Source organism: Muntiacus reevesi, chromosome 7, assembly GCF_963930625.1.
Source record: "Muntiacus reevesi chromosome 7, mMunRee1.1, whole genome shotgun sequence".
Lineage (NCBI taxonomy): Eukaryota > Metazoa > Chordata > Mammalia > Artiodactyla > Cervidae > Muntiacus > Muntiacus reevesi.
Window position 1 is genome coordinate 49,655,982 of NC_089255.1, and position 12,802 is coordinate 49,668,783.

A 12,802-nucleotide genomic window follows, 5' to 3' on the forward strand; every position below is an offset into this window, starting at 1 on the left:
TGTAAATCTTGTGTCCTTTTTAACGGTTAAGTGGTTAAACTCTCCCCCCCAACATACCCACATCCACACACACACACAAACATAAAATAATCTTTCATTTTTTTCTCCTATTTCATTTTATCACAATTAAGATCAAATCAGAACTTATTTATTTGAAAAAGAAAATAAAAGAATTGCTTTATGGTAAATATAATTGCTAATCTTATGTAATTACTTCATAAACCCACTATCAAAGTCAATATTAAATATAGTGTCTCATAAGATGTCCTGATCAGAAAAGAAGCGATTATTTCTACATACAAATAAGTAACTCAAAAGCAAACTGCATTCCCCACTATATGGACCTTGGAGAAAGGACTGAGATAGAAAAGATGTAAGTTAAACTTGGAATATTTTGCTGTGCAAAAAGAGAATATACTCCAAAAAAAATTATGAGTATATCAAAAAGACACAGAAGTCAAAGAAAGGCTCCCACAGGACAAATCCAAGACAATCTGAGCAACAAAATAAATAAAGGCAGTAACAGAGTATAAACCATTGAGTAAGACAGGAAGTACATAAGTCCATATCAGTGAGATAAAAGGATTTTTCTTTCTTAAAACAGAATGCCTACTGACATAAAAGAAAAGAGTCAGAAAATAATCATTCTGCAACCATCAGTGTAAACATCAGCAGAGGCAAGAAGCATCAATGGATGTTAATACAGGAGGGAACTCTGATGAAGATACAGATCTGATTAGTAGCAGGATATCTGCACTATCTCAAAGTTATACCCACAGATTGCTTATTAGGTGAAGAAGAAAAATAATAACTATACATCCCTGTGAAGAAACCAGACAACACCATGATCAGAAACTAAAAAACTAACATCACCACTGAGGGGCAGGCCAACGGCATGTACTTCAGTATCATACCCTAGAAAGGATACAAAATCCCCAGTTGGGGAGGCATAGCCCAAAACTAATTATGAGGAAACATCCACAAATCCAACCTGAGAAATATTCTATGACATATATAAGCCTGTATTCTTCAAAAATGTTAACACAATGAAAGAGAAAGCCTAAGACACTGTTCCGGATGAAAGGAGACTGAAGCGATATGACAACTAAATGCAACTGGCAATCCTGACGCAAATCCTATGGGGGAAAAGTTGTGTGTGTGTGAAGGCCACTCAGTCATGTCTGACTCTTTGCAACCCCATAGACTAGCCTGCCAGGCTCCTCCATCCATGGAATTCTCCAGGCTAGAATACTGCAGTGGTTAGCCATTCCCTTCTCCAGGGGATCTTCCCAACCCTTGTTTTAACTCAAGCACTGACAGAGGGCCTGAAATAGAGCAGACATATTTGCTGAATAAATGATGAATGTTTAGAAAGAGGAACAAAAGTCTACATTTTATCAAAATTGAGAGGAAGAGAAAGAAAAGAAGACATCTAAATAGGGTATCAATTATTTCTAATGCATTTAAAAATATGAAAATTTTCAAACCTCACAAAAGCAGAGAATATTACTACTATGCATATACCTACCTCTCCAACACAATTATCAGGCTATTTCACAATTGCTTCATCTACACTCATCTCTCGCATCTTTTTTGGCTCTGAAATAACTTTTAAACAAATACCAGACATCTTATTTCTCTTCCTCATTCTTCAGTTTTCATCTCTAAAAATGAGCATTTTCTTATATAAACATAATGCCATTAGTATTCTTCACAAAAACTAACAATAATCCCTTGATGTCATCTAATAGCTATCTACCTTCAAATTTCCTCCTATGTGCTTCAAAAATTACTTTCTACAATTGGTTTAAGTCAGGACTTAAATAATGTCAACACATTACATTTGGTCACTATACATAGATTTTTTTTTTACATAAATATTTTTAACCTTTTTACTACTACTAGTAATTATGAAAAAACCTATTAGACAAACCAATTAATTAATTCACACTTGTAGATTCTCTAGAATCAAACCCAATCTAATGTATTTACTATTCCCTCTGTCTGCAGCTATCTTCCTCCAGATTGCCACTATACCTGATTCTTTCTAATCACTGATTGCAAATCAAATATTACCTCTAAAAAAAGAGGCCCTTTCTAACCTCTCAATGCACAGTAGAGTCCCACTTTCATTCATTCTCCATTATATGCCTCTGTCTTCTTCATGGCACTTACCACTACATAAAGCTGCTCTGTTTATTATTTCCTCTAATAAAACGTCCACTTCAAGAAGGCAGAGTGCCTTCTTCACTGAAGGCCAAGAATAATGTCAATAACATGAGACAATCAATAATACTTACTGAATGATTAAATAGCAATGCAGTAAAAGTTCAGTTTAGTATTTGTTTTTAAACATTTGTAGCTCACTGCTCACATCATGATGTAAATTGAGTACCTGCAGAAACTCAGGCCAGCTGTTACCAAGACACTATGGGATACAGCAAAGAAAGAATAGAGGTATAAGGCATTCAAAAGCATTTCTGGACTTTTACTGAACAATGATTACAGGTTTCTGAAAGAAAATTTATTCAGAATGATTTAAAGCACATTACCAGGAGTGAAATAAAGTTTCATTTTTTTTAGTATCATATGAGAGCCATTAAATTAGGAGTAATATCTACAATGGGACAGAAGTATTATCTAGACTATGGCTCACTCGCTTTTTTCCTTCTCTCTCCCCCCGACCCAGTCTCTAATATACATATACCATGGAAGAATTTTACATTTTCAGATAGCATTTCTTTCTGGGGAATGGGTCATGATGAATATAATTAATACCCAAAAACACCTAATTAAAAATGCAAACTATTAAATTTGAGACCTGGAGAAAACTAGAGTTATCTGTCCCACACTTCTCATTTGACAGCTGAGAGAGATCTGAAGTCCAGGGTGGTCATCAACAAAGTCACAGACCTAATGAACAGAAAGCAAAACTATATCTAAAATCCACATCTCCTGTCTCCAACCCTATACTCTTTCATAAGATAATGTCACTCATAGAATGCTAATATCAAGTTATAATATTCTTTACCATCATTTTTAGTAATGTCACTTCTTTTTTTCCTATTGAAATCCTAGCCACTAGAGGAAAAGTCAAAACAAGGACACACATAATTATACTCTAAGTAAAGCATGTTACAGAAACCCCTTTTTGACAAAATAATACAATAAACATCTGAAAAAACTAACTGGTTTGATTCAATGAGGTTTTTATTCCAGTTTACATTTGAAAGTGAAAATAACTATCTAGAAATATCTGCTGATTATTCCTTCATTTTAAACAAGTAAATTGTTGATCTCATATTAAAGATCAGTATAGTTATTTTTCAACTATTTGCAGAAATTGAGTACTGATGTGAAATCTGTGAAGATGAAACCTCCACTACGATGCATTCAAAACGAAATTATTTCTTACTACATCAATCTTCAAAAACCAACTCCAGTGAATAACTAACATGCAAGTGACCAAAAGACATCAAACATAAGGGGGAAAGTGACAGAAATATCCATACACATAAGATACATAAACCTTGATAAACAAGAAGAGACTCTACTCTTCCTAGTTTCCTTACAATATTATTCAGACCTATTCATAAATACCCTTGCCAGTTCTTAGAATACTAGTATGAACTGTAGAGGCAAACAAATGCACAGGAGAGATGTCATTTGTCCAAGGTTAAATGATAAGAGATGGACAAGAGTAAAACAAAGCAAGGCATTAAAAAATAATTAAGATTCTTTTCAGAGTAAAAGGGTTTCTTTCTCATTCTACTTGTTCTGTCTCATAAACACAACTAAATGCTACTGTTTAATATGAAAAATAACATTGTTTACATTCACATGAAAATTTTTTACCTAAAACATACAGTAACAAAGTATCAAAATGTAGACTTTCACTCTAGTGAAACCCTCATTTCAAAACGTCTATCTAATATCCAAATCACATACTAATATTTGAAAGCAATGACAAAAAAAAAAAAAAAAAAAACAGAAATGCGAAAGGAAATGGAACCTTAGGTTATCTTTTCCCCAGTCTGTGCTTTTTGGTTGAAGAGATCCCTAAAACAAGAAAATTAAACATTAAACACCAAATGAAATAAAGTTTGGATTAAGTCAGGTTCAAAAAGCGTTATGAACTATAAAATGAAATCTATGTCAGCTGGCATCTTATCACCCCAGAGAGTTCTAAATTCATCCTGCACATAAATCAAGAAACAGGAAAGCATGCAATACAATGGAGTCACCCCACAGTACAAACACGAACAAATTAAACGAACAGCCTATACTTCCTGGTATTTTTTTAAATGTTAAAACTTAGACCTGAGTTAAGAACTTATCTGTAAAGATCTACTCTAACCTATTTAAGAACTATGTGACAAACCTCATTTCTGCAGCACAGAACAAATATTTCCACAACAACATTGCTACCGGCTCTGATAAATTCTGTAAAAAAAATAATAATAAATAATAATAAAAATAAAAATATCAAGCTTCTTTTTTAGTGACCAGCCAACCAACACTTTACAAAAATCTGACGCGTCTGTATTTCTGCTGTTTCGCGGTCTACGTTTCCTTGATCACAGAAGAAGGCAACTCCCTAACCGTCAGGGCCGACTTAGCGCCCTCCAACACCCAGGGTGCGGGTTACCTTCAACACTCCATTGTCAAATCTCACTCCCACGCCTCAGTCCTCAGCCCCCGTCCTAAGACTCTAGAGAGTCAAAAAAGGGAAAGAAATCCCTTCACCCACAGTCCTTTACTGAGGAGGGTGGGTGTGTCTGGAGACGAACGCTCTGTCAAACACAATCAAATCTTCCGCGGAAACCCAGACCCTAAGCCACAACGGAGCCAGCAGTAACCGGCCGGTCGCCGACCCCAGCCTTCCGCGGCCGCAGCCCTTCCTCTTTCTCCCCTCCAGCCCGGCCCCTCCCCCGTTGCGCGCACGCGCGGCCTCCAATCGATCCCCTCCCCCCTGGCCCCCCTCACCTGAATCATTAGCCACCCTCTCCCCAGGCTCTGGGAATCACTGGCCCAGGAAGGAAGACAGGAGATGTAAGCGGGGAAGAGGATGCGTCGAGAGCCAGTGATCTGCGCCTCAGATGTTGGCCTAAGAGGCCCCTACGGTCAAGAGCAGCGTCTGTCACCGCCACCAAAACTGTACCAGCGGCAGCGCCTGGTTCGGCCCAGCTGACCCGGCTTGGGTTCAGAATGCCTAATTTGGTCCCACGGGAACTCGTTCCCCGAAACTGCGGGCGTTTCTATGCTGCGCAGACCGAACACCTCGCCACCGTCGCCGCCACTGCTGCTGCTCTCCAGTCGCCGCCGCCTAACCAATCCCTCCTCTACCGAGGAAGCACGACACTCAAGGCTTTACGACAGTTCGCAAAGTGAGAGCGCAGTAGCCTTCAAGCCTCCATTAACATGTTTGTTTCTGCGCTTGCTCAGATGCCCGTTTCTCACCGTCCGGCCCCCTCTTCCCTGGCCCTCCCCCTTTGTACTCGTCTTATCAGTTTGTAGCCGAAACCTAGCGATGTCATAAAGCTCATTTTATGCTCATTTGTGAAATGCGTTCAGTATTAAACAAAATACTGACTACATCTTGGTTGATTTTTTTCATAACCGAAAGTTACAACCATAGAATTATTAACTATACTTAAGGTAACGAACAAAAACGTCATGGTTTAGTCTTTCACAGCAAATAGTACTCAAATCATCCTTACCAATGAGTTCATCACCGTTGAGGTGAATTTGCTTTCAGAATCAGATAAAAAATGGTAATAGATATCCTGGGAACTAACTGTACAATCGTGTACGTTTTCTTATTTTATGAAAATCAGGAGACAACAGACGCTTCATTACATGCATTAATAGGCTGTAGGCAAAACGAATGTAGGCATTGCAATCAGTAAAACTTCCTTTCAGATTCCAGTGAGTGAACTCATAGGTTAGGGGCGGGGGTTCGGAGTAGGGATAGATGTGACGTTTGGGGTTCACCTGTACACACCACTATGTGTAAAATGGATAACCAACAAGAACCTACTGAATAACATAGAGAACTCTACTCAATATTCTGTAATAACCTAAATGGAACAAGAATCTTTCCGTTCAGTTCAGTCGCTCAGTCACGTCCAACCCTGTGACCCCATGGACTGCAGCATGCCAGGCTTCCCTGCCCATCACCGACTCCCGGAGCTTGCTCAAACTCATGTCCATCAAGTCAGTGATGCCATCCAACCATCTCATCCTCTGTCATCCCCGTCTCCTCCTGCCTTCAATCTTTCCCAGCATCAGGGTCTTTTCCAATAAATCAGTTCTTCACATCAGGTGGCCAAAGTATTGCAGTTTCAGCTTCAGCATCAGTCCTTCCAATGAATATTCAAAGACTGATTTCTTTTAGGATTGACTGGTTTGATCTCCATGAAGTCCAAGGAACTCTCAAGAGTCTTCTCCAACACTACAGTTCAAAAGCATCAATTCTTCGCGCTCAGCTTTCTTTATGGTCCAACTCTCACATCCATACATGAGTATTAGAAAAACCATAGCTTTGACTAGATGGACCTTTGTTGGCAAAGTAATGTCTCTGCTTTTAAATATGCTGTCTAGGTTGCTCAAAGCTTTTCTTCCAAGGAGCAAGCATTTTTTAATTTCATGGCTGCAGTCACCATCTTCAGTGATTTTTAAAAATTAAAAAAAAAAATTTCAGTGATGAAAATAGCAGGTGTCTAATTGATTTGAGCTTTGTAAATCTGTTTCCAAAAAGAAAGGAAGGCAGGGGAGAAAAGAAAGAAAATGTCAATTATACCTCAAGTTTTAAAAATCAAAAGAAGGTTAAAATTTTTTAACTACATTAGTAACTCATGTGATACTTCTGTTGCACAGTGCTAACTGGGATCCAGACCCATATGGCTGTTTACTGGTTAGTACCACAGGCATTTCTAATGCATCTTGTCCAAAATAAATAAATGAATGTACATAAATAGTGTTTAAATCTCATCCATCTCAGGTTTCACTGTCTCTTTCAATAGGACCAAGTCATCTAACGAGGAACATAATGGTCATCTTTGATGACTCTCTGTTCCTCACTCCCTACCTCTAATCAAGCAGTAAGTACTTCCAATTCTGCCAATGAAACATTTCAAATGTTGCAAATCCACTCATTCCTGTCTGTACTCTGTACCAGTTCAGGTCTTTTGTATATTTGGTACTATTCATTTGTTTAACAAACATTTATCAAGTACTTACTATGTGCTAGACATTGTGCTGAGCATTGTGAGTACCAGATACATGACCACTGTTTTACTTGAAGTATTTAAGAAGACCCAGAAAGCAAGCCCACTAATTACAATATAATGTGGAAGGTATAGGATGGCATACTCATGCTCTGAGAACACAAAGATAGAATACTGTAGTCAAACCAAGAGAAGGTAACATTTAAATTTTGCAACATAAATAAGACAGTTACATAAAGCAAACAGGGCATTGTCCACAGAAATATTAGCAATGCTAAGTACAGAATCCTCTAGTTGAAACATCATGAAACAAATTCTCAACTAAGATCTACTGAATGTATCCTGCAAGGAAAGTCTCAGGAAATAAGGGAACCAAAGTAGACAGAAATGTATTAAGTAAGGGTTTTGCTAGGAAAAGGAATTTTAACTATTTTATATCTAAAACTATGAGATGCTATTAAAGGACATCAATCAGAGGAAAAATAATCAGATTTGACTCTTAGAGACACCATTATATAAGGCAAGTAGAGGATAGACTGGAGAAGGGCAAGAGGAGAGGAGCAAAGACCAGTTGGAATTGCAGGTAAAAAGGGGTGAGGGTAGTAGAAATGAGCAGGAAGGGACAGAAACAAAAAATAAGAAGAATAAATAACTACGTGGGTATAGAAGGTGAAGGAGGAGAATCTCAGAGACTTCCAGATTTATGGTGAATGGTTGAGTGGTGGCACCATTCAAGAAAGAGACACAGGCTTGAAAAACCCAACTTTGGGGGTCTGGAACTTTCAACTGGTTAGGATGAGGAAGGAGGTTGAGAGAAAGAAAATTATTACTTCTTATACTGGCCAAGTTGAGTTTACTCAGAGTGGAGATTCCAATAAGCTGTTGAAGTTACATGTGTGAAGCTTAGGAGAGAGGTCTAGGCTGAAAACAGAGATTTGGACTCATTAACTTATAGTGTGATAGTCAAAAGAATAGTTCCAATGAGGTCACACAGAGTATAAGTGGGAAAGTCTGATATTTTAAAAGTTGAAGAATGAAAAAGATTCCCACAAGGCTATGCATGGGCCAGAAAAAAAGGGATCAACATGTAACAAACAGGACCAATGAGGAAAAAAGTTTCAATAAAGAAGTGAATATGGTGAGGGATATGAAATGTCTGTTAGTTTCACAGTATGGAGATCAGTAAGTAGGAGCAGTTTCAGCAACTCTTCTACATTTTAGAACAGAGGTTTTCAACTGGGGTTGATTTTGACCGCCAGGGATTATTTGATAGTATATTGAGATATTTTTGGTTATCACAACTAGGTAGATGTTACTGACATCTAGTGGTTTAAAACAAGGAATGCTGCTAAATACACAGCACAGCCTCTCACAGCAAAGAATTATCTAAACCAAATGCTAATAATATTCCAACTTAGAAGTCCTGGTTTAGAAAGGACTAAATGGGGTAGTTATACAAGAATCAGTACTTTTTAATGAAATTTGTAGTAAATGTAAAAAGAAAGATAGATACATATCTAGCAGAATATGGAATTTAAAAAGGGGAGACTTGAATCATGTTGGTAATTGAAGGGACAGGAGAAATGAGAAAGGTGAATGGAAATCAAACAAATGCTCAGTGGAGGCAGAAGAAATGAAATTCAAAGCTCAGATGGGAGAATTAGCCTTGGATAAGAGAAGGGATATTCCTTTCACTGAAACAGGTAGGGAGGAGGAAGAAGTGATTGTATAAATGAATTAAGTTTGTTAGCGTCAGGGAACAAGTTGAGGGCTCGCTCAAAGAATGGACTTGATATCTCTGCAAAACATGAGGTAAGGCCATCTACTAAGACATCAGATTCGGAAGTTGCTGAGTGGAGAGTAATTAGAAGAGAGAGATTTAAAATAACTCAGAATAGTCAATAACATGATGACAGGGTAGACAATAGAGGCAACAGATCAAAGGCAGGAAGCCCAGAGCAGAAAAGGGGTGAGACTGACAGGAAGGACAGGTGCCAGGGGTTGTATTGAAGGGAATAGTGGCAGATTATACCCACTTCAGTACTCTGGCCTAGAGAATTCCATGAACTGTACAGTCAATGGGGTTGCAAAGAGTTGGACACGACTGAGCGATTTTCACATAGAGGTGGGAGATATCTCTCATCTGAATTACACACAATAGTTTCCTGGTTGCTATGGGTCTACTCTTGCTAGCATCGCCTCCACCTTCAACCACTATCAGAGTGGCAGAAACTGAGACACTAAGTTAAAATTCTTTAATAACCCTCCATCAGCTTCAAGATAAAATCCAAAATCCTTAACTTGGCAAATAAAGCTCTTCCAAATCCGGATTCTCCAGGGTCACTTCACACCACCTCGTTCTATGACCCTACTCCCTCCCTGTCCCCGCTTAGACTTTAGCAGACTTCTCAAACTCCTTGCATTCTGTAGAAAAAGTATAGTTCTGATATCTTCCTGCCTTTGCACCTACTCTCCATTCTTTCAAAATATTCTCACCCTCTCCCCGACCCCACCCCCACTTTCATCTGTTCACCAAACTCTTACCCATTCCTCAAAGCCCTCCTCATGAAGAATTGCCATATCTCTCTCCCCACTCCCACAACAGACCTAATAATCATTAGAACTTTGGTACTATCTTCAATCTTTGCATATATTTCTCTTAGAAGTATTATAGTTATTTATATACACACATGTCTGTCCAGAAAAACCCTAAGATCAAAAAAAATATATATATATATATAATGTTATCACTTTAGCAGAAAAATATCACTTAAAATATTTATTGAACTTACTGAATAAGCAGATTGGAGTTCTACAGACCTGTGGTTGCTAAGGAGGTGAGGGTTTGGGGGAGGACTAAAATGGGAGTTTGGGATTAGCAGATGCAAACCATGGTGTACAGACTGGATAAACAACAAGGTCCTCCTACAGCACAGGGAAGTAGAGTCAATACTCTGTGATAAACTATAATGGAAAAGAATATGGAAAAATGTGTGTATATATGTATAAGTGAGTCACTTTGATGTACAGTAGAAACTAACACAATGTTTTAAATAAACTACACTTCAATAAAACATTTTTTATACTTCAATAAAAATTAAAAAAAAAAAAAGAAGATTGGGGTCCTAGCCTCAATTACACAGTAAGAAAACAGAAATCTTCAGTCTTAAATCTTTGAACTCTTCCAAAAATTAACTTTACTTTCTGTGGAAAGATTAGGGCTAGCTAACGTATATATTTCAAATCAAATTCTGTCTGCCAGGAACTGCAGCAAAATAATGTTTACCAAATTAGCCTGCACACATGGGCCAGTGGTGCCTAACTATCTAGTAGATAAGAAATTGAGTGGAGAAGGAAACGGCAACCCACTCCAGTACCCTTGCCTAGAAAATCCCATGGACTGAGGAGCCTGGTGTCCATGGGGTATCTCAAAGAGTCAGAACTGAGTGACTTCACTTTCATCAATAAATTACAATTTTCAAACTCAAAAAAAAAAAAAAAAGACAAAGAAAAAAAGAAATTGAGGAGCTGGTTCTAAACATGGAAATACTGAGCTGTGCTAATGGATCAGCTGCAATAAATGGGGAAAAAAAGGAATTTTCTCCAAATTATTGAAGTCAGAGGGAAAGGCTGGTATGCCCGCCATCCATTGCATAAATACTTCATAACTGTATGAAGTTTGAAAGTGAGAGTATGCTCATGTGGTCAGCTTTGTGAGCTTTTTTTTAAAAAAATGAAGCAAAGATTGGAGGTTTAATGCAATGAGATACGGGGTTGGGGGAACTTGTTGAAATATTTACTAAAATATTTCCTCAGATAAAAAGCTTTGGGAAGAATTAAAAGGATCTAAGAGATGCACTCCTCAGAACACTTACTGATTCACAACATTCTACTTTCTTGTTGCTGTACCAAGGTATCACTGGAATCTGAAACTAAAAAGAAAATTTTATAAATTCCACAGCACTGCTGATTTAGTTAAGGCAATGCAGGTCCTCATTAAAATTCAATATATATAACTTGATTTCAGACTATAAGGTTGCAAACAGATTGCGGTTAGTTTGAAGATTACAATCTTTATTATACATACACAGAGAGACAGAGACAGAAAAATAGGAACAGAAGGTAAGGAGTCATTAGGCACTCCACTTATTTCCTACTACTGAACTGTTCTGAAGTCAATGGAGTCAATTTTGAAAAATTGGGGAGCTCTTTAGTGGAATGATAACTTCAAAACATAGGATAATCTTCATAAGTATTATCATTTTTTAAAGTTTCTCTGATTGTCTTTGGAATGAAATCTTCAAGATATATTTGAATTGGTCAAATACTAATATTATCTGTGTGGCTCAGTCATTGAAAAACAGAAATAACAAATTATGGACTAACAAGGAGACTCAATATGCCTGGAATTTTGTAGACAAGAATTTGAAACTTAAAGTATCCTGAAATATTTCAGGCTATCTGGCCAAATTCTGGGTATATTTAAGGCCATGTGGTTCTGTGAAAGTATATTTTTATGTATGTATGTATTTTTTAAGTGTCTTTATTTATTTATTTTTACATTTTTAAGGTTTCCTCTTCATATTCATTTTATTTATTTTAATATTTTGGCCAAACCATGCGGCATGTGGGATCTTAGTTCCCCCACCAGGGATCAAACCCATACCCCCTGCCTTGGCAGCTTGGAGTCCTAACCGCTGAACCACTGGGGAAGTCCTAAAAGTAAATATTTTAAAATAAAACTATAGAAAAATAAAAGAAAAAGTCACCGTTCACCCACAGTTACAGAAGCCTAGCATCACTCTGAGGTTTCCAGACTGACTGACAATTGTTCTTAGAGTAGCTTAGTCTTCTCATTACCAATATTTTTTATATTTTTTCGTCAAAATTGGTCACACACTTACCCGTGAACTTTTAAAGTAAGTTGTTTTAACTCTTAGAATATTTTTCCAATGTTGTTAAAAACCATGATTTTTAAAGAGCTCACTTTTGTAAGTAATAAACAAAACAAGTTTGCGATCATTAAATAGACATACTCTCCAAAGCCCCTTAAAGCTCTAACATTTCATGGTTTGCTTCAGACCTATTAAGATTTATGTGAACATTGAATATTACAATTTCAAGAGTGATTTACAGACCGGTAAATTATTTGCAAATTCTGAACAGGAAGTAAAGATGTTTCTCTGTACTTGCTTGCTATTTATAGATTATGTAAAGTTTTCCAAAAGCACTCAATGTTTCCCTAAACCGTATTAGTATTTACTTAACTGCCTAACATGTATCTTGACTATTATTTTTGATTATAGGATTGTTAACAGACATTTTGCTTTGTTTACTCTACAGATTGTACAAATATATCAGTACACTTAAAATACTGATATATTAGGGGAATATTCAGAAAGAGGGATAGAGAAGAAAAGAGAATGAAATGAATCTGTCCATGCAATAAGAGGACTTTTTTTTTTTTTTTTAGTTCTACCACTTTATTGCTACCAACCCCTCTCCCTCCACCCTTGTGCACACATGCTCAGTCATGTAACTCCATGGACTGCAGCCCGCCAGGCTCCTCTGTC

General features: G+C 37.3%; 1 protein-coding gene across 9 annotated transcripts in view; it reads right to left on the bottom strand.

Moving 5' to 3' along the window:
* Positions 1-5,397, bottom strand: part of RNF111 (ring finger protein 111) — an 80,682-nt gene extending 75,285 nt beyond the window's left edge. For 2 of the 9 annotated variants that reach the window (XM_065940863.1, XM_065940861.1), the window contains exon 1: positions 4,987-5,394. The gene's annotated coding sequence lies outside the window, so the exon portion shown is untranslated. Of the gene's footprint in view, positions 1-2,300; positions 2,391-4,648; positions 4,846-4,986 lie in introns of those variants that run through there. The other 7 variants (XM_065940859.1, XM_065940855.1, XM_065940860.1 and 4 more) reach the window with 7 other exon arrangements.
* Between the last annotated feature and the right edge of the window lie 7,405 nt (positions 5,398-12,802).